This window comes from Zalophus californianus, chromosome 1 (assembly GCF_009762305.2).
Source record: "Zalophus californianus isolate mZalCal1 chromosome 1, mZalCal1.pri.v2, whole genome shotgun sequence".
NCBI lineage: Eukaryota > Metazoa > Chordata > Mammalia > Carnivora > Otariidae > Zalophus > Zalophus californianus.
In genome coordinates, this window is record NC_045595.1 from 213,598,202 (window position 1) to 213,621,545 (window position 23,344).

The following is a 23,344-nucleotide window of genomic DNA, read 5'->3' on the forward strand; positions in this document are numbered from 1 at the left end:
CCCACTATTGTGGGTCCTAGATGTATGCACGGCATGTGTGCCACACACACGCACGGCACACGCATACCCACAGCACACGCACCGCACGCACAGTGCACGCACACGCACATGCACACCCACAGCACAGCACACGCACATGCACAGCACACGCACACACACACCCACAGCATATGCACCACACACGCACAGCACAGCACACGCACGGCACACCCACGGCACACGCACGGCACATGCACAGCACACACACACGCACAAAACACACAAAGCACACGCACAGCCCACGCACATGCACAGCACACACAAAGCAAACACAGCACATGCACAGCACACACACAGCACACACACATGCACAGCACACGCAAGGCAAACACAGCACACACACAGCACACGCACGGCACACACACAGCATATGCACAGCACACTCACAAGCACAGCACACCCACAGCACACGCACGGCACATGAACATGCAATCACAGCAGACGCACAGCACACGTGGCACACACACGCATAGCACACTCACAAAGCACATGTACAGCACACCCGCACAGCACAGCACACGCACACTCCCATACACATCACACATACACACTACACACAACACGCACACACACACCACACACAAAGCTTTCTTTAGAAACAAAGATCTGAAACAATTTGGCGAATGTGTCATCTCCATGGTAGGTGCACGGGTGCGTGAGACGTTGGTTTTTGTGTTTGACTTTCCAAATTAAAAATAGGCACCCGTGCCACGAGGGGCGGTGTAAGACATCACTGAGGGCTCTGTCCCGGGGGCAGAGCCCTCTGTGTGGTGGAAGGGGCTGCTGGAGGCTCTGCTGCCGGCAAACCTTGGGTGAAGTGGCTTCTCGTGCGACCAGCAGAGGGTGCGGGGCGGGGGGGAGAGTGCGGCCCTTGGGGGGCTGAGCGTGGAGGAGCCTGTCCCTTGTCAGGTACTCTGAGTTGGGCCCTGCTTGGGGAGGGAGCCCCTGCTCGCCCTCCCCACGTGCAGGAGAGTGTGTTCCCGAGAGAGCCGGCTGCCCCTGCCCAGCAGCATCGGGCTGGCATGAGGAGCAAAGGAGCCAGGAGAGCAGGGGTGCTTCGAGGAGGGATGGGGCGCACCGTCCCTGGGAGCCGTGCTGGGCGCGGCCTCCGGGCTGTCTATGGACAGAAGCTCCCCTCCGGGACCTGTTCCAGTGTGGACCCCGTCCCTCTACCACGAGGACGAGACCTGGGATTGGGTGCATCTCCGTGTTCGTGAACTGGGCTGGGGGCTACGCAGCTCAAGATAGTTTTCACTGACGCAGGACGCCTGTGCTGCAGGGTTCTACGTCCGTGAGGGGCAGGTTTGGTCTGTGTCCCAGTGCGGTGACAGATCAGCACAGGCCAGTCTCTCTCCCATTGCCAGCAAGCCCGGGGCAGCCCCGGCAGCAGCTACCCGGGCCCCAGAGACCAGCCTCCCTCTGACCTTCTCCTCTGCCTGCAGCTTCTGGCCCCCTGACCACAGCTGGCTGGTCTCAGGAGGGCTGCTTCCCCCAGGCCCTTTCATCTGCATTCCAGGCAGGAAGGAGAAGGGCATGTCTGGGCCATTTCCTAGTGGCTTGTGTCTCCCAGGCCAGACACTGCGGCCCCGGTCACGGGACTGGGACCCTCCCTGCTTGGCCGGCGGTGGCCTGCCTGACAGGACATCTGTCCTGTTGGTACAGAAGTGAAGGACAGTGGACTCTGGGTGGACCGCCCACTCCTTCTGACCATGCAGCAGAGTAGTCCATATTCCAGAACCTTTGGCCTGAGTTTGATGGAAGGAGTGTCTTGTCCCACGTCCTTGGGTCTCCTCCTCACTGTGCCCCACACACATCAGTGGTTCTACCCGGGTAGACTTGCCTTTCTGTTTTTCAGCGTGGGGGGCTAGTCAGGCCCTGGCTTTCGGTCTCTGTGGAGATAAGAGGGAGAGAGGCCACAGCCTCTGTCTCCAGCAGGGCTCTTCCCCCGTCTCTCACCAGGCTGCCCGAGGCCACACTGCTGTCTGTTTCTGCCTCCTGGTTACCCAGAGTGTAGGTCACTGGTGAAAAGATCACCCTGGAGAGCCCGCCCCCTGCGGCTCCGACGGGGAGGGGCTGAGGGCTGGTTAAAAGTCAGCGCCTTCCGTGCACTCCGTTGCTTTCGAGTGACCGCCTGGCTCGCCTGGCCCAGGGGACCCCAGGTAAGCACAGGCTGTGTCACTCCCCCTCCCGCAGAACCGTCGGCCTTCCCCACTGAGCAGGGGGCCCCGTGCCCCGTGCAGCTGCTGGGCAAGCCTGGGCGTGAAGGGGCCCCCCTGTCTGCGAGTCCACACCCTCCGTGTGTTCCCGGGACAGCAGGGCTGGGCACCAGGTTACTTACCCAGGGAGCCCCCACCTTTGCTCAGCCTGTAGGAGAGTCCTCGTGGCTCGTCCATCCTAACCCTGAGCTCCAAAGCAAAGGTGAAGCCTCTGGGTAAATAAGATGTTGTTTGGACCTGTCTTTGGGCCGTCTCCAGGGCTCGGGACCCCACACAGGAATCTGTCAGGCCACAGAGTGCTCTCTGGGTCTGTATGTTCTCCCTGCTCAGGGAGCCAGAGGCTGTTGTCTGCCACAAATGTCACTTGAGTAACCTTTGGCAGAGCCAGACAGTCCAATGTCCGGCGTCACAGCCACACACGGCTGTTGAGCCCTTGGAAGGGAGCGGCTGAGTCGGGAGGCAGTGGGGGTTAGCGCCCAGGCTTCATGGACCTGCAGGAAACACAGCATGAGTGGCTCCTCCAAGCCTTTATTATTATTATTATTATTTATTTGAGAGGGAGAGGGGGCGGGAAGCACAGAAGCAGAGAGAGAGAGGGAGAAGCAGTCTCCGCGCTGAGCAGGGAGCCCAACGCGGGACTTGATCCCAGGACCCTGGCGTCAGGACCTGAGACGAAGGCAGACGCTTAACCACTGAGCCACTCAGGCGCCCCGCTCCTCGCCTCTTTAATATCGTATGTTGAAAGAATGGTATTTTGGCTACATTGGGTTAAATCAAATACATCATTAAATTAACTTCCCCTTTTGCTTTCGCTATTTAATGCAGCTACAAGAAGGTGTACATTACCTGCGCGGCTCGCTCTTTCCCTTGGCTGACCCGCCATGCAGCGCTAGCTTGCGACACGCGTTCCCTCTTGGCTCCCTTCTTCAGTGCTTGTGAAAGCTGGAGAATTCTTACGTGCTCCTGACAGAGAGGGGGCTGATTAGCTGTCAGTTCTGCTTTCCTTGGGTGGCAAACTGTTTCTTTAACTGACAGGTTAACACACGCAGGACAGGAGCCCGCAGCTCTGGGATGGGGCAGAGGCACAGTTTTACTGGGGATGCCTGAGGCTGGGCTCCGCTGTTGTCTGTCAGGGAACGGGCACGTGCACGGGGACCGACGTGGACCAGTAAGTTCTTAGGTTGGGGGGTTGCTGCAAGGGAAGCACCTGGATGTTTATGAGAGAAGAGTTGTCTGCAGTCTTCCTGGAGGTGAGCTTCTGTGAGCTGCAATCAACTGGGAACACAGGTGGGTGTGTTCGGAGCCAGCTCCGGGCTCACCAGCAGTCCCATGGGAGGCGGCAGCAGGCGGATGGACAGCCCGGCCCCAGGGTGCAGAGGCTTTGGCACAGGCCCCACTCCAGGCACAGGAGACAGGAGATAAAAACATTTGCTCATGAATTTAGTTGCCTGCTCCCTTCCATTGATTTGTCCATTTCACCATCGGACGTTTGGTGACTGTTGCCACCGGGACCCAGAGGGGGAGTGGGAAGGGGGTGCAGAGCAGTGCAGGGTGTGGGCTGCCCACTCAGGTCGTTGGGAGGCCAGAGGGGGAGGTAGGAGAGCAGGGACCCGGGGGTGCAGCACGTGCCTACCCTGGGACCCCCTCGATGGAGGGGTTGTTGGCCATTGTCTGTGTCACTCACCCCACACACCGCCCGGCAACACAGCGCCCCTGGCCCCCAGCTCCGGCTTCTTTACGCGGAGTGAGGACTCCCAGCTCCCGGGGACTAGGAGCAGAGTCCGCAATACCCGTCTGTTCTTTCCCTCCTGACACTTGTCCTTTCTCTCCCGTGATTTGATCGCTAGCTCCTTGTATTTGCAAATGAGTCCAGAGGACTCAGCCTGATGCCAGCAGGAATGACCACTTGGACCTCCCTGTTTTGCAGGGCTATTTCCTCAGCTCTGTTGTTGAGTGAAGCTGCGCAGCAACACCCGCAGCTACCCAAACTGAGCCTGAGCACAAACAGCCTGTTCTCCCCGAACTCGCTGCTGCTGGAGGGCAGCCCGCCGGCGGCCACGGGAGGGGTTTCTGCTGTGCGCAGAAAGTGTCTGGGGCCAGTCAAACGCCTCCCGAGGAAACCAAAGCAACAGAATGAGCTCAAACTATGGCAGATGTCCCCACGGCCCAGGAATGGACTGAAGCCCCCGGGGAGGGCCGAGGCCGGGGCCGTGGATGTGCTGCCGGGGGGTCCTGCTGGCAGCGAGGGCTAGACGGGGCCATGACAGCCAGCCCCTGCTGGGAACCGGGGCTGGTGCGGGGTGTCCTGCTGCTGAGGGGAGCCAAGTGGGCAGGAAGGACACCACCTCTGGACCTCTCAGAACAAGCCAGGCGTTGGCTGGCCCTCCCTCCAAGTGTGTATCCCCAACATCGCAACACAGCAAGAGCCCCAAGCGGCTTCCTGTCCCTGGTCTAGACCGAACCTTCCGACGGCCATGGGGCCGCCACATGGGGAGTGGAGAGCAGGCTCCGCAGAGCAGCACGGACCCCCTAGTCAGGGTCAGGGTCCCGAGAGCGGTCTGAAAGCTGGCAGGACACAGTCTGCAACCAGAGCTGGACTTCTCTCCAGATGAAGCTTGTTTCCTGAAGCAGTTTGGAAAGACTCCGTAAAAGTGTGGCTGTTTCGGGTGCACGAGCCTGGCGTCGCCTCAGCCGTGACACAACCCTGGCCGGGGGGAGGGGCTGATGGATGGCACCTCGTTACCCTGTCTGGTGGAGTTGCGTGTAGTGCATGGGCGCCCCACAGGCCAGTCCCAGGAAGGCGGGGTGGACACAGGACCACTGAGTGCTCTGTGGACGGTGCAGACCGGCAGCCCCGGGAGGGGACCGGAGGGCCAGATGCCGTCTCCCGGGCACCAGAACACGCACGTCCATCCGCACAGGTGCCACGGCTGGTCTGTCTGACCCGCAAACACCAGGGTGGACTGAGGGCACCCACAATTTGGGAGGGAGCTGGAGGGCTCGCATTTTAGCCCCAGAGCTGGGGACGAGTTAGCTGTATGTGGGCTGTTTATGGTGCGCCTGTCAGTGAGGATGTCTTCGAAGCACAGGTCAACAGGAACGTGCCTGGTGCCTGAGAAGGTTTCTGGTCATCTCGTGTCCTGGCAAGGTAGATGAGGTGAGCCGGCTGCGTCGGGGTGCTCCCCACAGAGCCCAAGCACAGTGCAGAAGGAAGTAGCCGTGAGGGAGCGTGGTGGCGTCGGGCAAGACCACCAGGGTCGTTGTGCTGGGTCTCAAGTCCCTGTGTTCACAGCTGGTCTGCTTGAGTCAAACGGGATCTGTGGGCACATTTTATGTCGATCCAGGTGTGTGGCCTGGATAAGGGCGAAGTGGTGGGTGCTGCTGGGCTTGGAAGACCAGGCAGGGCTGTGATAATCTCTTGTAAAGATTATAAAAATAACACTACTCATTTTCAAAAATAAAGGATGTTAGATTTCTTTCCCCAGTTCCCTGCTGCATCGCAGCGTCCCGAGCCCGGGCTGCTGAAGCAGGGAGGGGCCAGAGCGGCGCTTGCCGTGGGTGTGGGTGGGTGACGCAGTGCCCAGCGGGGTCACTGAGAGCAGAGCACCTGCAGCTGAGCACCTGGGCAACGCTGAGTCCCTGTCCTCTGTCAACTGTCACTCTGTTATCTGTGCTGTGACCCGCCAGACTCTGGCAGACTCTGGGCACGAACCAGACGGTGACATCCACTGCTGGAGGTGCCCCTGGCAGAGTCCCACGGGCCGGCCGCTCATCAACAATGCACATGCAGTTCTCACACTTCTGGAGACCGGGAGTCCAAGATCAAGGTGCCGGCAGATTTGGTGTCGGGGAGGCCCCTTCCTGCTTCACAGCTGGTGGCTTCTCACTGGGTCCTCACGTGGGGGAAGGGCGAGGCCGCTCTTGGGGTCTCTTTCCTAAGGGCACTGATCCCCGCATGGGGGCTCCCCTCTCATGACCCGACCACCTCCAAAGGCCCTGCCTCCTAATGCCGTCACTTGGGGATCAGGTTCCAGCCCGTGAACTTGGCGGGCACAAACCTTCAGTCCCTGGCAGATGGCTCTGAGTGAGAAAACCACTTGGTGTCCAGTGTGCGCCAGCATTTGGCAACTACAGACAGAACAGCGGTCAGCCCCGGGCATCGGGGGGACAATGCCTGACCTCCTGTTCCCTGCCCTGCTTCTGCACGGTCTCACGTTTTTAGAGCAAGAATGTCATACTCCCAACTACTTTACAAAATCTCATTAGGGCTCGAGAGCTGGGGTGTTTTTACTTTAAATTTCTTTTTTTTAAGACTTTATTTGTCAGAGAGAGAGGAGAGAGAGAGCAAGCACAAGCAGGGGGCACTGCAGGCAGAGGCAGAGGGAGAAGCAGGCTTCCTGAGGAGCAGGGAGCCCGATATGGGGCTCAATCCCAGGACCCCGGGACTATGACCTGAGCCGAAGGTAGACGCTTAACCCACTGAGCCACCCACGCGTCCCTGGGGTGTTTTTCCTTTAAATGTTTATTTGAGCTGAAGAGCTGGGCCGATGGGTTACAACAGCCCATGGGTGGGTGTGACATCCCAGTGTCCCAGATTGAAGGGTGTGTCTTCGGAGTTTGTCCCAATCCGCGCAGACCTGATTTTGGAAGCTAGCCAGAGAACGCGCCTTTAAGCAGTGTCCCTGTGGGCATGCCTCCACTGCTCTCTTCATTGGCTGGAGGCCCAGGTGGTCAGCCGTCGGGGGGACCTGCCTTTCCGTGGGAGGAGAGGATGGGATTTCTGCTTGGTTGGGCCTCCTGGTTGCTTAGGGCGCAGTCCCTGCTTATGGAAGCGGTGGTTTTGCAGGTAGATGGCCCGGGTCAGAATCCTGATTCTGCTCTTTTCCTGCTGTGTGACTGGGTTGAACAAGCGGACGCGCACGGGGCCGTCAGGATGCCCAGTGACAGTGTGCATGCAGAGGCGGTTTGAACAGTTGTCACCCCGCATAGTTCTGCGAACTCCAGGTGTGTGAGAGCATCTTGACCGCTGTTCTGGAACTCAGGCTCCCCTCTGGGCAGTTGGGGCAGGTGGGCAGCAGGTGCACACGGCAGCCATCCAGCTACTAGGCAGCCTCCTCGAGGGGAGAGTAAGGCCCTCTGCAGGAGAGGGGACGGCTCACGGGGCTCAGACCCCGTGGTCGCCTGACCCCCCCCCCGGGCCTCCGCAGCATTCCCGTGGGGACTCCGTGCTCCTGAGAGGGACATGGGCAACAGCGAAGCGCACTTGTCTGAGAATACGTGTGTGGAAGTGGGAAGGACACCCAGGAGCTCGCTCAGGAGACTAGCGGTCCTGCCACCGGTCACCGGGCACAGCAGCCTGGCGCACGTCCCTGCACGGCAGCCCCTCCTGTCACCTGCAGCTGGTGGCCCACAGCAAGCAGGGGAGGGAGGCCCCCGGGGTTCCTGGGCCCTCGGCTTGCTCCACACCTGTCCAGCCCCTGGCCATCCTGCAGCAGCGGGAGGCCGGCGTCCAGCCCAGCTTCTCCTCCAGTCCGCCTGCCTCACCAGGCACTGTGCCACGAGGAACGGCAGGAGTCCTCCATGCAACTGTGTTCTTACCACCGGCGTCACTGAGTACAGCAGGGCTTTGTATGCTGGCTGCCAGGTGCCGCGTGCTGTCAGCATGTCAGACCAAACCAGAGAGTTGGGGCACGGACAGAGCACCCCCCAGGCTCTCCCCGGCGCGGGCGCTTCACCGGGTTCTGTGCTCTGGGGGCTGCCTTCCGGCTGTGCGCTGCTTTTATGGGGACATTCGGAAGAGCAGGGTGGTGGCTTCCCGGCAGTTACATACCCCCCTGCCTGGGAGCAGGGAACCCCCCAGCTGGGCTTTCTGTGCGCCAGTCACTTGGCCTAAAGGCTCGGTAGAACTCTAAATAGTGATTTTTAGTTGAAATGATGAGGAACCAAGCAAGCTGATACAAATGAATTTTGAGATTCATGATCGTTGTCAAGCATTTCAGGTCTGAAACTGTATTTCATTTACAAATTGCTTTCCGGGTAGGAGTGTATTTGGGGATCAGTGACAAACAGGTGGCGCTGGGTCCTGGCCACAGTGTCAGGCTTCCTGGGAGGGGTGCGTGCGCAGGAGTGTTGGCTCCGGACACGACGCCCGGCTGCCCTACTTGGATAGCACGCTGACATTTGTCCACAGCGCTCCTTTGTACCAGCCTGGGTGGAGGCTGCCGCTCTAGCAGCCGCCTCAGGTTTCTCCCCGGGGCTTCAGTGCCGGGCGCACATCCTCCTCCCCATCACCCACCCCTGGACGGCAGCTGCAGGGGGGACACGCAGCCTGCCAACCAGTCTCAAGTGCAGAGACTTGGAAAAATAAGTGGGCGTCCTTGTTACCCTAGTGCACGGTTTCCCGAGGCGGCCGAGGGCTGGAGAGCTGGGTGACATCTGTGGGAGGCGTGGGATGTGGACCCTTGTGTCTGAGAGTGGCTGGTCATCTCCAGGCCCACCTCCCCAGGAGTGGTAGCATTCTCCCTGGACACCTGCTGCCGTGACACCCCCCTGTGCACGGTCGTCCAGACCAGCCTGCGTCAGCGCCACATGGTAATTACAAGCCGCACAAACAGCGGCTGGCGCTGAGAGTTTCCGAAGATGCTTCAAAGCACTTGAGATTTGGCCGCCGTTTTCCTGAGCTCACACCTCGGCTGTTTACCTGTGTTTGGTTTGCATAGTAACCCATGTTCTCCACGTGTGCCGGTGTGGATTGGAAGGGCATCGTGTCAGCCATCCGCGAGAGTGCCGGCGTCACCCCTGCAACCCCCACCCCCGTGTCGTTTACCCCAGAGTGAGTCCAAGCAGTGAGCCTTCCCAGGAACGCAGTTTGGTTTCTGTTCCTTCCTGACTTGGTCGCGCATTCAAAGCTGCGGAGTGGGTTGAGTACTACCCCGCCCACCTCCCACAGGTGCGTGGAGTGGAGCAGAGCGCACCCTTGGCTGTGTCCTCCAGAACAGCCTGGACGTGCCCAGGACTGGAGGACACTTCCCTGAGCTTGGGCCTCTCCCTGCTCCTTCCCGGGACCAGCAGAGACGCTCAGGAAGCTCATAACCTTTCCAAAGAAGGGCTGCCGGCAAGCGCCGGGAGCTCCATGTCTGAGCGGTCAGTGGGGGACACCCCGGGCACAGGGATGAGGTGTGGGTCATGCCACTGTCTGTAGGAGGGGCCCAAGGACGCCTTCCAGGGAGGCCTATGAGTGCTTTGGCCCCTTTCCTCCCTGTTGCTCATCCTGCAGTGTGTTGCTGGCACCCGGAGGTTCTTCCCCAGTTCTAATGCCGCGCTAAATCTGGATAAACAGGCTGGTGAAATGGCGCGTTCCCAGTGGGTTGGCAGCGTCTCATTAACCTAATAAATGCAGTGAGACTTTGTAGGGAGAGCGTCCCACTGCTAGGACACGTGTGTCTATGAGTCCGGCAGCCAGAGGCTTGCAGCGGAGCGCCGAGCACGTCTTCCCTTCTGGAAACTCTGCGCTTCACTCTGCAGCCCTAGGGCAGCAGGGTTTTCCTGAGGCCCCGGCCGTCAGGAGCCAACAGTGTTTGTCGGGAACCGTGGGGGATAGTGATTAGCTGTGACGTGTCTGGGGCGTGGAGACGTCCGGACGAGCTCCAGGATGCCCTGTCCACCCTGGGGAGTGGCTGGCTTTGCTCCCGGGGGCCCTGACGTGGAACTGGCCACGCTGGTGACAGCAATGCACTCAGAGGCCACGTCAGCCACATCTGGTTTCAGATGCTGGGTCTGCCAGCTATTTGGTGATTTGGGGCCCAGAGACTTGGAGTTGGCGGCACTTCCCGGAGAGCAGAGCCACTGTGATCGTTAAATGCGTAATTTGCATGTTGCACCTGTCACTTGGCTTGGCCTTGGCGTGGCCCGCCTGACCCCTCACCCATGTGTGTGGTGTGATGTCCGTGTCCTCTCATCAGTGTGTCTCGGTGGGGCCTCGTGCATGTGGGCAAGGCCCCCCGGAGCCCCCACCAGTGTGTCTGGACCTGGCCCCCGTGGTCTCTCTTCGCTCCCATGTTGACTCTGCCCTCTCTCACACCGCAGTGTTAACAAGCCCTCCCCATTAACTCGGGTCATCAGCACCCGACTCCGGGACGGTCTGGGGGGAGGGGTGTCCACCCCATGGGGCCAGGACAGCAGGTGAGGCTGGTATCAGGGCATCCGTTCCTGTGTGGGGCCAAGCTAGCTGGGGACAGTCAGAGTTCTGCGGAGCATGGCCCAGGACGGGAGGTGAGCAGGGAGAGCAGGATGGGGCCGGGGGGCTCATAGCAGGGAGACGGACCGAAGGAACAGGGAGCCCAGGGCTGGCTGTGCTGCCCCACCTGCCCCTCCCCCGGAGGCGTCTGTCCTGGAGGCTGGAGAGAGGCGCCACTCGCTGTGCAGCTCGTGGGGGATCGGCGGCCGCCGCAGGCCGAGCGCGTGGCCCATGGGGCCTTTCTCTGCGCCCCCGGCCTCAGGCTCCGCTGCCCCCCTCCCTCCCGGCACTTGCGCTTTATGAACTTTCTGACGTCTGACTCTCTGAGGTGCTACTTTATTTCTGGGTGTTTGTTGGTACCCCGTTTCCCGGATCAGGAGAGCGTCTGCCCCTCATCATCATCACGGGCCATTCCGCTGGACGAAGGGGTCAGCAGGGAAAACGGAGAACTAGTCTTTGGCGCTCTGCATAACGGTCCCAACACATCCGTCATGGCACGTTGCCCCGTGTCTGCTGGCTGTAATGAAGCCCACCAGTTGAGAATCAGTCTCCCCCCGCCCCCAGCTTCCCTGTCAGGTGTGCGAGAGAGGGAATGTGAGGTTCCCTCGGAGAGACTAGTCAGTCTGAAGAAAAGGTGCTACCTAGTTTTGAAAGATACCTTTTTTGTTGCTTCTCTGAGGACCCCACACAGAATTTCCGTCAACATAGTCTTCGCTCTGCTCTTGTACTATTTGGTTATAAATCACTAATTTTCAGGCCCAGAGAAATAATCTAGAGATTAGATTCCTGGGACATTTTCTTGTGCAATGTGCTCAAGTTAGCTTTGTTCCCCTTGCCTTTGACAAGTCGGCGTGGAGAGCGGGGGCCGCCCGCCCGGTGGGAGTGGGGGCCGCCCTCAGCCCAGGACGGTGCGGCCCGGGTCAGGAGCCTGCCCGGTGGGGCCTCCGTCCGGCAGAAGCGCAGCCGCGGGAGCATCTTTATTTCAAAACAAATGCAGCCAGGATCTAAACGTTCTCCATTTTACACAAAAAGTATAAAGAGCGTAATAAGATTTATACCTATTTCAATGCCCCATACAGTTGGCGTAACCAGGAACAGGTTTGAGGCTTTGCTCTGGTTTGGCTCTGAGCCCAGAGAGAAATCTTGGGTATTTCTTTTCATCTCTGTGGCCATTGTCCCCCCAGGAAGGGGGCTGGGAAGGACCCAGTGCTTTCCCTGTGCTCACCTCTTAAATGTCATCCCCACCCCACCCCCAGAGTAACAGTCGTTCATACCTCACAGTAGGGGAAACTGAGGCTCAGCTGGGGTCAGAATCCAGGCTGTGCTGTGCACCATCTTGCCAGGGCCACCACAGCGGGCCTCCTGCCATGCCGCTGGGAGGGAAGGGGCTCTTGCCACCACGCACCGGAGCCCCCGAGGGCCACAGTCCCTCAGCCAGAGCACCACACGCCTGTGGCCCACGTCGCGCCCAGCGTGGAAACGGGACCCCAGAGGCACGGGAGCGGCTCTGCTTCAGCCCGACCGTTCCTGTTCTCTCCCCCACGTGTCGAAGCACTCGGACACAGGGTGAGTGCGTCACTGTCCTCCGGGGGCCCAGAGTCCGGTGGAAAACAGGAGCGAAGTGGACCGTTGTGAACAGGGTGCCACAGCCTCTGGAGGAAGGCTCTGACCACAGGCCTGGACGTGTCCCAGAGGAGCCCCTGGGGTTCCAGTCTTGTGGCCGAGCCGGTCAGGGGGGCCTGTAGCTGTGTGGGGGTGTGCAGGCACCCACGACCCACCCTGTGAACACAGAGGAGCCTGGGGACAAAGACAGGACATGGGGCATGTCTCAGGGGCCTGGAATTTGGCAGGTGTGTTGGGGGGCTGGCCGAGGCAGCTGGGGGTGGGCTGTGACCCAGCGTCTACCTTAGACACATCATTCTGGCCGTGCCGTGGGCGGTGGGCGGGGGAGAGAGCAGGAGCACAGGAGTCACCGGCCACCGGAAAGCCGTTCCCAAGGAGAGAACCAGCCTGGCCTCGGAAAGCCTGCAGCGGTGTCTGCATACGGGACACGGCCCCCGGGCAAAGGTCAGTTCCAGGTGCCCCCTCACAGGACACATCAGGGGCACCTGCCGCCCTTCGTGGAGACCTTGGCTCAGCCATGGGGCTTCACGAGCTCGCAGGCCGGCGTCCCCACATGTCACAGACACAGGGTCCCCCGAGGGGTGTTTCTGCACCCACTGAGCAGAAAGAGGAGGGTCTTCTTTTCATGGTTTATCAGAAAGGCAGCCATCTGGACGCCTGGCAGGGAGCAGGATTGTTGCTCAGGCTCTGGGCACCTCCGGGAGCACCGCTGTCTCCTAGGACGATGGGCTATTTTAGAGCCGGTCCTCCAAGGCCAGCAGCTCCTCCAGCCTCTTTGGGGATTAAGGACTTGGAAAACCTTAGCCAGCAACATGATGCTCAGGGCAATCCTCCGGAGCCCCTTCCCGCGGAGGGTAATGACCGCTTCTCGGGCCAGAAGCCAGATGACAGAAGCCTCTAGAAGGAGCTGTCCAGAGGCCCCAGGACCACCACCTCGGGGTCCCCTGGGATGTGCCCACGCTGCAGACTCCCTGCCGTGCCCTGAGGGCGGCTCAGATGTTGCCGGCTGCGCAGGGTGTAGGGCACCAGGGGCTGGAGTGGCCACGCTGGGCAGATGGGGGCACTGAGGCCACCTTCCGTGTCAGGTGCCATGGAGGCGGCCCGAAGCAGTGACTTCATTTTGTCCCAGGACAGCGTGATAGCCCCAAAGGAAGGTACACCGGCCAGGAGAATCCTCCGCATGCTCCCACCGTCAAATCTCCCCTCCTCCTTCCTCCTGTGTCCGCCGAGGCCTCCTTCACTGGGAAGACCTCTGTCCCGGGTCACCTGATGTCACCTCAGCAGCCTCAGGCAGGAGACGGGGGAGAAGGGCACACCCTCCCACCTTCACTCATTATCTCCATTTCTGCAGCGCTGTTCTCCGGAGAGTGAGACGTGCGACTCTGGCCCACGGTCCTTTACCTGAGAGCGAGGGCTGGAGTTGGGACCTGGGTGTTGTACATGTGGTCCCGGAGCCCTTGTGTGTCACAGCTGGGGCCCATGAGCCTGGGACCTGGCCCCAAAGACAGGGTGTCTGTCCATCCCTTGGAGGCCCCACCCCACTAGCTGGCCGCACAGCCCTGCCCCCGGCCACGCTGTGTTGGGGTTGTCGTGCCGTTGCCAGCCTCTGAAAGGTCGGGGAGAGATGGTGTGCGCACTCTGGGGTCTGCGGTTCCGGGGTCAGTGCCCGGGCGGGGCCCGCTGAGCTGCATCCTGGCCGAGCCCCGTGACGCCCCGTTTTCAGCTCCCGGCAAAGCTGCTTATTGGATTAGTGGGCCCCCGGCCGGCCCCGCAGCGGGAGAAGGAGAGGCTGGTCCGGTGGGCGCCGTTGCAGGGAGGCCTGGTTTTGTCCGAGTTGGTCTCTGAGACTCGCAGGGTGCTGCTGGGTCGGAAGGTGGCACCCCGGAAGCGTGTGCTCCCCTTTTCGCTGAGCAGACCGTCTTGGCAGCCCCGGCCCATCGGACGCAGGCAGCGTAGCTCTGGGCGGAATCCCTCATTCTTATCCGTCGGCCAGAGGCTGACAGCCGCTCAGGCCGCTGGTCTCCTTCGCACGCACTTTCACGGGTCCGAAGATGCTGTCCAGCTACTCAGCCTGCCTTTTCTCGGGGGTGTGCGCTGCCCTGGTGGCCGTGGCCCTGGCCTATTACTTCTACTGGTGAGTTGGGCCTGGCGGGCTCTGGGCCGTCCCAGCCCCGCGGCTGCAGCACTGCCCCCTCCCGTTGCCCGTGTCCCGCGTGCTTGGGATGGGGACCTCGTGGTCGGCAGGGAAGTTGTGTCCAGAGCTCGGCCCAGGTGACCCCCACCACGCCAGGTAGGGTATCAGTGAATGCTTCTCTGTTCGGGACATGCCTGGAGAAGATTCAGGGGCCGCACACCTGTCACCAGCAGGTGCCCGGTGGCTTCGGGGAAGGAGCAATGCCTGATGGGGAGCGGAGTTCGCACCTGCCTGCTCCCCACCGTGTTCCCTCACCTCTGACCCCCCTGCCCGCCCGCTGCGGGGGCTGGGGGTCTACAGGGTGGTCCGTGAATGAAGTAGAAGGTGGTAGTACCCATTGGAGGACGCCACCCTGCTGTACCCGTAAATGCTGAGCTGGTTTATGGCGAATCAGCAGCAGGACCCGCGCGCACACAGTTCTTGCTGGGAAGTGGGGAGTCCAGGAGCTGGTGCGGGCCACACGAGCCTGGGGTTCTCCAGCCCGACCCACATGACGATGTGATGGCGGATGGGTGTGTGTGCTCTGGGTCATCCGTTCCCAGCTGTAAAATGGGTACCGTGTCTGCCCTGTCTGCACGAGACAGTCTTCACCCAGGGCACCAGGTGATGGCAGCGAGCCTCATGGGGCTGGCGTTCCTCCCACAGGGTGGCTCTGGGGAAACCCAGAACCCCAGGTCTGGGGTAGCTTTATGTTTTAGAGCCAAGGGTGGGGTGATTTCTAGTGGAGAGACATCAGCTCTTCTGAAGGTTCTGTCCCGCATTAGTTTTGTTTTCTTCAGTACACACGCAGTCTGGTTGGGAATTCTCCTCTCTGGAAGCTTTCTCTCCTGTTGATCCGATTAACTCCTCTTCTGTTTCTGAGGAGGAGGCGGGAACATGGCCATCAGAGGGGGTAGGGCGTGTCCTTCGGGACCCAGTGGCCCTTTCCTGCCCACCAGGAGCTGGGAGCCCTTTCCTCCCAAACTCTGTATTGTTTTAGATATTTGCAGTTTAGATCTTATGTAAACAGCGTAGAACTTGCAAAGAGAATTACACAGAGATAAACACATGAGTCATTTAGGGGAAGAATTAGCCCAGGTGAGGGAAAGAAGGACTTTCCTCCCTTATTAAAGGAGTTCTGGGCCTTGGTGAGTGTGAGGTGTTTCCCCCGTCCCCATGGAGCCCCCCTGGGAGGAGCCATCACTGACTTTTATCATAAACTTCAGGACACTCTGGAGAGTGGGGGGACCACCAGCCCAGCTGTGGTGGCAGCGAAGATGCCCTCCCCCACGTCCCCGTAATGGATGGCGGCAGGAGGCCAGGAGGGGCGAGGCAGCTTGCGTGACTCTGAGGACTGGCCGCCTGCAGGCCACGGTGGGGAGTGGTGGCGATGGCATCAGGCTTGACCCGCCCCACAGACCGCCCACCTCGCCAGGTCCCCACACATGTCCCAGCCACTCCGCACTCCATCCACACGTGGACAGAAATCCAGATTGGAGAATGTTTTTGCGGCTTGTTGTGACCTGTCTGGAGGAGTCAGGCAGCCCTTGTCCCTGTCCTTGTCCCTCACGCTCAGAACTGGGAGAAAACGTTGGGGTTTTCCTTCTCTGGGTCCCGTTGCAGGCTGGCGAGCACTCAGCGGGCGTGGCAGGAGGCCTCCCCGCCGTGGCCAGCCCCGACGGTCCACGGGAGGGGCCGTGAGAGGAGCATTTCGTTCTGTTCAAGAAGCCTGCAGCTTCGTGCATTTGTAAGCACGTCAAGGAGAAGGCTCATGGCCTCCGGTGGGGAGTTTTCAGCTGCAGATACTGTAAGTCTTGCTCCAAGATGCCATCAGAGACCTGCGTTTTGTCGAGGGCTCTGCTGCACGGCCCGGCCCCCGCAGACGGCTGCAGCCGCCGCCTCCCCTCGACGTCACAGTTTTCAGGAGACAGGCCTTCTTGTCCGCTGCCTTCTTGGAGGCGAGGACTTTGTCCAGAGCGGGCTTCTCCGCGCGCCCAGGGGTGAGCCCGTCACCAGCAAGAGGGCTGGTCGCGGCCAGGGTGTGGCCGGGGGCGGGGGTGGGGGGGTGGGGGGGGGAGATCTCGCCGCCCCCTGCTGGAGCACCTCTTTGTGAAGGCAGTGTGGCGGAGCTGCGGGGTCACAGAAGACGCTGCGCGGAGCCCCTGGCCGGCTAGTGAGGTGCGTGGGAGCCTAGCAGGTCTGTCTGCAGAGCGGCACGTTGGGGCACAGCGGCCGTGGCGGGGCGGGGGGGGCAGCCATACTTTTCTCAGAAAGCCTCACTTCACATTTGGGTGCAGGACCCCCAGGAGCCACGTGTGAGGTGTAGGGGACATGGGTTCCCGCTCCCACGCTCACACCTGCCGTCTCTTGCCAGCCACCATTCTGTGCAGCCACATCGCTGGCGTGCATCTGCTTTCAGACTTCACACCTTCCTGAGTCTCATGGTGAAATGCACACTGGACTTGTTTGTGCTGCTTTTTTTTTTAAAACTTTTTTTGTATTTATTTGACAGAGAGAGACACAGCGAGAGAGGAAACACGAGCAGGGGAGTGGGAGAGGGAGAAGCAGGCTTCCCGCTGAGCAGGGAGCCCAATGCGGGGCTCGATCCCAGGACCCTGGGATCATGACCTGAGCCGAAGGCAGACGCTTAACCTAGACTGAGCCACGCAGGCGCCCTTGTTTGTGCTTTTTTAAGTTGTTGAATGAAATCGGGGTAAAGGAGCCTGCCAACCCCCGATCACGGGGCACGACCTGGGAGCCCAGGAAAATCCACTTTGCGCCTTCCCACTGCCGAGGAGTGGCGTCGTGTGCAGGAGGCTGAGAACCGGGAGGTGGTCTGGGAGCCGGGCGTGGCTGGCCTCATGGCCTCCAGGGAGAAATCAGCAAGATCTGTGTTGCCCTCCTCTCGTATCTCGAATATTTAACGAGGTCACTGGACTAAATCCCATTTGATATGGTGGCTTAGGCATTTTCCTCATTTTTAAAGAGTAAAGATCCCTGCCGCTAAAAACTACCCTCGTAGGAGAAACATTTTAGCAGCTTGTCTGCAACGTATGAAGACGTCTGGCAGAGGCCTAGGGTGCTCTCACTTCTAGCGCGCTGTCGGCGCCCCCGCGGGTCCCCTCCCCATGAGCACCTGCCTGCCCCCCCCACGGCTGGTTTGTTGATAAGGTCCCCCATTATCGTATAGCTGAAGTATGGTTATCCCTCTGGGTTCTTTTGGGAAAGACAAACTAGCACCAAAGCCCTTATTTGAAATTATAGCCATATAGCTGTTTTTAAAAGTTAGTGACTTCTAACTAGATGTGTGTGTGTGTGTGTGTGTGTGTGTGTGTGTGTGTGTGTAAAGAATTAAAATCTCACTGATGTTGACTGCCCGAGGGAAAGTAGGGGTCTGAATTCATGAAGCTTACGAGTTAGAGATACTAAAAGCTCCCGTGAACACACAATTTGAGAAAGTGATGGGTCAGACCGTTTCTTCTCGGTGGAGCTCTTGAGCATGAATCAGGTGTCTTCAGCATGGAAGGGAGCATGCGGGATTTCCCAAACTGATGAGACTGTGAGACCCTCTTGTAGCAAGTCATTTCTTAGGATTAGTGTCTGAATTGTGGGGTTTTACAGATGCTCAAAATGATTCAAGTATCTATTGTGCAGAAAATGGCACCCTTGTTTGCTGGCTTGGGAACCTGAATGCCCATTAAAAGTTGGTTTAGCAAGGACCTTTTAGACGTCAGTGTGTTTATGAGGTAGGGAGGGACCCTGTAACTTTTCTTCTTGAGAAGTTGAAGATTTTTTTGAGAACACTGAAACAGAACCACCCTGTGGTACTGGTAGTAAAGGTTATCTTATCCTCAGTTTCAAATGAGAAACTGAAATTCAAAATGATCACGTCGCATGCGGAGGCCAAGGACCTGGGACAAGAATGGTTTCCTGAGCCCTGGGCCCAGTACGCTTCCTTCCAGCACCCACCCCTCCTTTTCAGTGGAGAACCACATGGTGGGTGTGGGGACTGGCCTGTTGGCTGACTTGACTTTCTCCAGATCATTCTCACTTGACTAAGTGACAAAGGGACTGTTTCCGTCTTTAAAGATGGTATCTCATAATCAAAATTAACCCAGATGTTAAAATGTTTTTACATTTTTATTTCTCCGAAATATAATATGCCCTGGTTTCAAGGAAAGCGAGCTCCCACCTGTCTTCTACTCACACTGCTGTTCCTGCTTATGGGCCTGAATAGTTGGCATATGCTCTGTTCCTTGATTTACTAGTTGTGCTCAGATCTCTGGTGGGCCAAGAAAAGCTATGAACGTGCAGTTTGTCAGCTTTCTTCTTGTCGTCAGGGTGGGAGTGATGAGCTCTCTGCATCCCAGGGAAAACCAGAGCTCCCATATAATTTTTTAAATTGTGAAATATATTGTACTTGTAGGAAAGTGCATTAACAACCAATTTACTGAATAATTCTAGAGCAAACCCTTGTCTGTTTCTCTAAAAGTAGAATGCCATTATTATAATGGGTAGTTCATTGTCACAAAATTACAAGTCAACTTAGCTGTGACTGTGTGTGTGAGCACGTGTTCATGCATGTGTGTGTGCATACATGTGCATATGTGTACATGTGCGCACATGAAAGCACAGTGCATGTGTGTATGAGCATGTGTGTGCATGCATTATGAGAGTGTGCATTGTGCGCGCATGCGTATGAGAGCACGTGTGCACATGCTTGCGTGTGTGCATGAGTGCACGCACACGTGTGTGAGAGCACATGTACATCACATGTGCACGCGTGCCTGCATGCATGAGAGTGGCACACGTGGTTATGTGCATGTATGAGAGCATGTGTGTGCACGTGTGTGCCTTTGTGTACGAGCATTGTGCACGAGAGCATGAGAGCGTGTGCGCATGCATGTATGAGAGCATTGTGCACACCTGTGCACGTGTGTGCCTGTGTGTATGAGAGTGTGTACATGTGTGCACATGCACGTATGAGAGCCTGTGTGTGCATGCACGCATGTTTGGGAACTCGGTTGCCACAATCTGCCCCTGCTGGAGAGCATTCTTCTGCTCTGGCACCACCAGCTGCCTTGGTGTGAGGAGCGCCTACAGCGTCCTGCAGGCCCAGGGACTTGTCACAGATCTAGTGTGTAGTCACCAGGCTGTGGGAGCTTCTCACGTCCCTCCCACCACGAACATCACTGCTGCAGCCAGTAAAACCATCTGAACCACCTCAGAGGGACAAACGACGCTGGAGCTTGCAGAGCTGGGGTAGATGGGGTGCAGTGGGGGCCCGGAGGTCCTCCGGCAGCTGCCCCCCCCCACCCCCGCTGTGCACACTCAGCTCTGGCCTCCCCCACCTGCCAGCCTTCCACAGACGTGACGGTGGGAACAGACCCGGCAGCCACCACCGGGGGGTGACAGCCCTACCGTCCTTGTCCTTGGTCCGCGGTTCCCATTCTCTTCTCAGATGGCACCTGCTGGGACGAGTGTCACCTCACTGGGGGTTGGCCTGGGGCCGGGGGCCCTTTGATCCATGTGGCTCTTCTGGAAGCCTCTTGCCTGGAGGGTCTCCAATGAGTCCAGAGACATTGGCGCCTCCCTTTTCTCGGAGCCCCAAGCCACTTCTCCTGCGAGCTTTGTGCACCTGCTCCCCAGAGACCGCGGCCTGCCCGCATCGGGCTGGAGATTGAGGCTCTCGGAGGAGACTGTTGGGTGGACGCGCTCCAGAGCCTCTGGCCCCATTGTTCTTCCAGGAACCTTTTCATAGACGTGGCATGATGGGGTGTGAGAGGTTCAAGATGAAGAAGCCGTGCTGCTGGTCACAAATGTGCGTACAGGTGGCACGCGTCAACCGTGTAGCAAACCGGGACGGAGCACTGACGTAGTCTATGCAGACCTGCGCAAGTAATAGTAACAGAAATGGCGGTGGGGAGCCAGGAGTTAAATCCTGCCACTCTGTCCTCTCTGCCTCTTGCAGAGGGGAGCTGCCTGCGTGGTCTCAGGCCTCGGAGGACCAGCGGCTTCTCCTGTCCACACCGTGGGTCTTCTGGCTCCCAAGAAGGCTGGGACACCCTTCCTCGCTCGAAGAGGGCCAAGGGCAAAGGGCGTTGCCAGAGGGATCTGTCTCTTAGGGAAGCAGACGACTTCCTGGAAGTCCCTGCGGACTTCTTCCCTGTGTCCCACTGCCTGGAATGGGGTCCCACGCACATCCCCAGACCAGCCGTTCCAAGAGGGGGTGGGGTTCCTTTAGGGCTTAGATCTGGGGGTGGGGTGCCCTCTTAGGGTTCGATTCCCACCTGGCGTCGTGTGGTGGGGGAGCCCACAGAGGCTGCATGTTACTCGTGGGGCCTGAGGGGAGGTTTTTGTATGTCATTTAATTGGATCTTTTTTCCCATTGGTTGAGAAAATATAGGATGCTAAGATTCTCATGAGCCCGGTAATGGCGTTAAGTCAGTTTTGTGTTCTGTTCATTGTAACAGCATTAAATGCAATAGGAAGACAAATGTGCCCAAGTACAAACACAACAGGAAGTCAGTGCACATGTGAGGCGGGTTGTCCGCCAAGCGGGTCCAGGTGGTGGGTGTGGGGTGTGCAGGCGCCAGCCCTGCTCTCCTTCGCGGGTCTGCTTGTCGACTCGGAGGCCAGGGCCTCACCCTGCGTCACCGAGGCTCTGTAGTAGCTGGGATATCATGTAGGCTACTCCCTGGCTCTTTCTCACGGTTTCTCGGCTTCTCTTTCCTGTTTGCTTTTTCATATGAGCTGTAGGATCTGAGTGTCTGGTTCCAGGTGAGGGTGGGGACCTGTTGGTATTTTAATTAGGATTCAGTTGCATTTATAAAGGATCTTAGAAAGACTGGTTCGTGTGTCATTCGTGTATCATTATCTGACAAACCCCCCTAGATGTAGTGCTCATAGCAACCAATGCCTTATTGGCTCACGATTCTGTGGCTCAGCAATCTGGGCTGGGCCCCGCGGGGAGGTCTCCGCTGCTGGTCTCCACCTGGGTCATTCGTGTGGCTGCAGTTGGCTGGTCTGCACCTGGGCCTATAAATCCATAGCCGTGGGGCCCACCTTCCACCTTCCACCCTCACTTAGTGGGGAAGCCTCTGTGGGGGGAGCCCTGAAGCCAGCCTGGGTTGCTCCAGGGTCTCAGATGACCCCGTGGGGCCAGGGTCCTGGAACCACTAAGTCAGAAATAACTACACCTCTCTGTTGTCGTGCCTTCAGTGACTTCAGTCAGACCTCATGATCGGATGTTCCGAGAATGTGGATCTCTGTCCATTGTGTTTCCTCTCTCCACCACTCTGCACCTGTTCCTGGTCATGGTAGTGCTTCGGTTACAGCGGCTTCTCTTGGGTCTACAGGATACAGACCTGTCATCTGCAAATAGTGATGATTTTACTCCTCCTCGTAGATTTTTAGAGTTCTTGGTGGTTCCAAATACTGATGAGGTTGGACTGGCAACAAATGATTATTAGCAAAGTGATATGTCCTGTTTTTCGGCCGATAGAAGGATGAGGTGGTCCCTGTAAATGAATTTACCCAGGGACTAAAGGTAGCCCCTTAAAGCCTCAAAAAGAAGATTGTGTTTGTCTAATCTGAAATTTTAGCTGGACTCGTGAAAATACCTTTGCTGCTTCCTGGCCTCGTTAAGTAACCTGCTGAAGGGATATAGCCCTTTCTCTCGGCATCGTGGCGAGCTCGGCATGGACAGCAGTGGCGGCATCGTGTCCTCACTCGTGATGTCATCGAGGTGCCACAGGGTGTGCACCCCGCTCCTGGCGCCGGCCACCCTCTGAGGCGGTGCCTCCCAGGCCGTGGGCTGGCTCTGCCCCGCCATGTCGCTGTCAGCAGGATGTGTGCCGCCAGCGCCCCGGGGGTCCTAGCTCACATCAGATCGGCCGTGGGCTGGGGAACCACCCAGACACGCTCGTCCAGGCCGTGTCTACAGCAAGAGCCAGGAGGAGCCGGTCAAGCAGCTAGAGAGTCCTACCGTGAGTGAGGTGTGTTTGCTTCTGGAGTGCCCGGGCTGGCTGCTCAGGCAGCATGAGGCTTGGTCCTGGTTCTGCATCACGTTGCCACCTGCATTATGTTAGGTAGTTGAGGACTATTTGAGAGAGGCCATGCTCTCTCTCTCTCCCCCCTCTCCTCTTTGTTTTCAGCAGTCCGTCCTGTTGATAGAGCGTGTCCTCCAGGGCTGCCTGACTCGGAGAACTCTCCACATGCAGACGGAACACCGGGGCTCACGCCTGGTAAAGCCCCTGTGTAGCCAGCCCGGCCTTCCTGTTGTGCCTGGGAGCAGGCCGGGGCCGCTCTGCGCGCCGCACGGGGCGGCGCTCACCTGTGGGGTGGGAGAGCGGACGGGCAAGGCGGGAGGGAGGAAGCTGGCGGCCACCTCTTAGTTGTGCTTCACGATGGGCTCTGAGTGCGGGTGACCGAAATCCACCTGGAACGCAGCGGTTCTTAGCCCGTCATTCAGACCACGCATCGAACGTCAAAAGCGATGCATTTCTGGCGTATTTAATGTCTTCTGCCATCACCAGCCCCCGTCTGCCCGAGGTTACACCCGCCCTCAGACAGGCCAGCTGAGGCCGCCGGGCTCTGAGCCCAGCTGGATGGGGCGGCAGGCGGAGTGGCTGGCTGCGGCGGCGCCTCCTCCCGGGCTCTCGGGGGCCGGGGCTGCGGGTCCCCTGCAGAGACGAGCGCAGCGCCACGCTGGAGGCACGGCTGCGGGGCCACTTGATGCCATCGCAGGGTCCCGTGCTGCTTCCCCGCCGTGACGTGGACACCCTGTGGGGGAGGGGGGCAGAGGCTCAAAAGGCGCTGAGTCCGCACATCAATGAAATGGCAGCCGGTCCGCCCACGGTCACCAGCCCCCACTGAGGGTGTAGAGGATGGTGGACCTTGGTTTCTGTTCCCGTGCAAAGGCTTTGTTGGAAATATGGGGGTTTCCGCCAAGACGGGGGGTGGGGGGTGCCTGGGAGGATATCTGAAGGTCAGACCGCCGGACCGGCTCGTGCATGATGAAGAGGGACAATGGGACCAGTGCTGGGGAGAGAGGGT

The 23,344-nt window shown here is 58.9% G+C and overlaps 1 protein-coding gene across 4 annotated transcripts in view; it reads left to right on the forward strand.

The window, feature by feature from the left end:
- Positions 1 to 23,344, forward strand: part of AGPAT3 (1-acylglycerol-3-phosphate O-acyltransferase 3) — an 81,373-nt gene that overhangs the window by 35,621 nt on the left and 22,408 nt on the right. The window contains exon 1 of one of the 4 annotated variants that reach the window (XM_027583539.1): positions 2,074 to 2,198. The exons of the other annotated variants lie outside the window; for them this stretch is intronic. The gene's annotated coding sequence lies outside the window, so the exon portion shown is untranslated. Of the gene's footprint in view, positions 1 to 2,073; positions 2,199 to 23,344 lie in introns of those variants that run through there. 4 annotated transcript variants of the gene reach the window in all.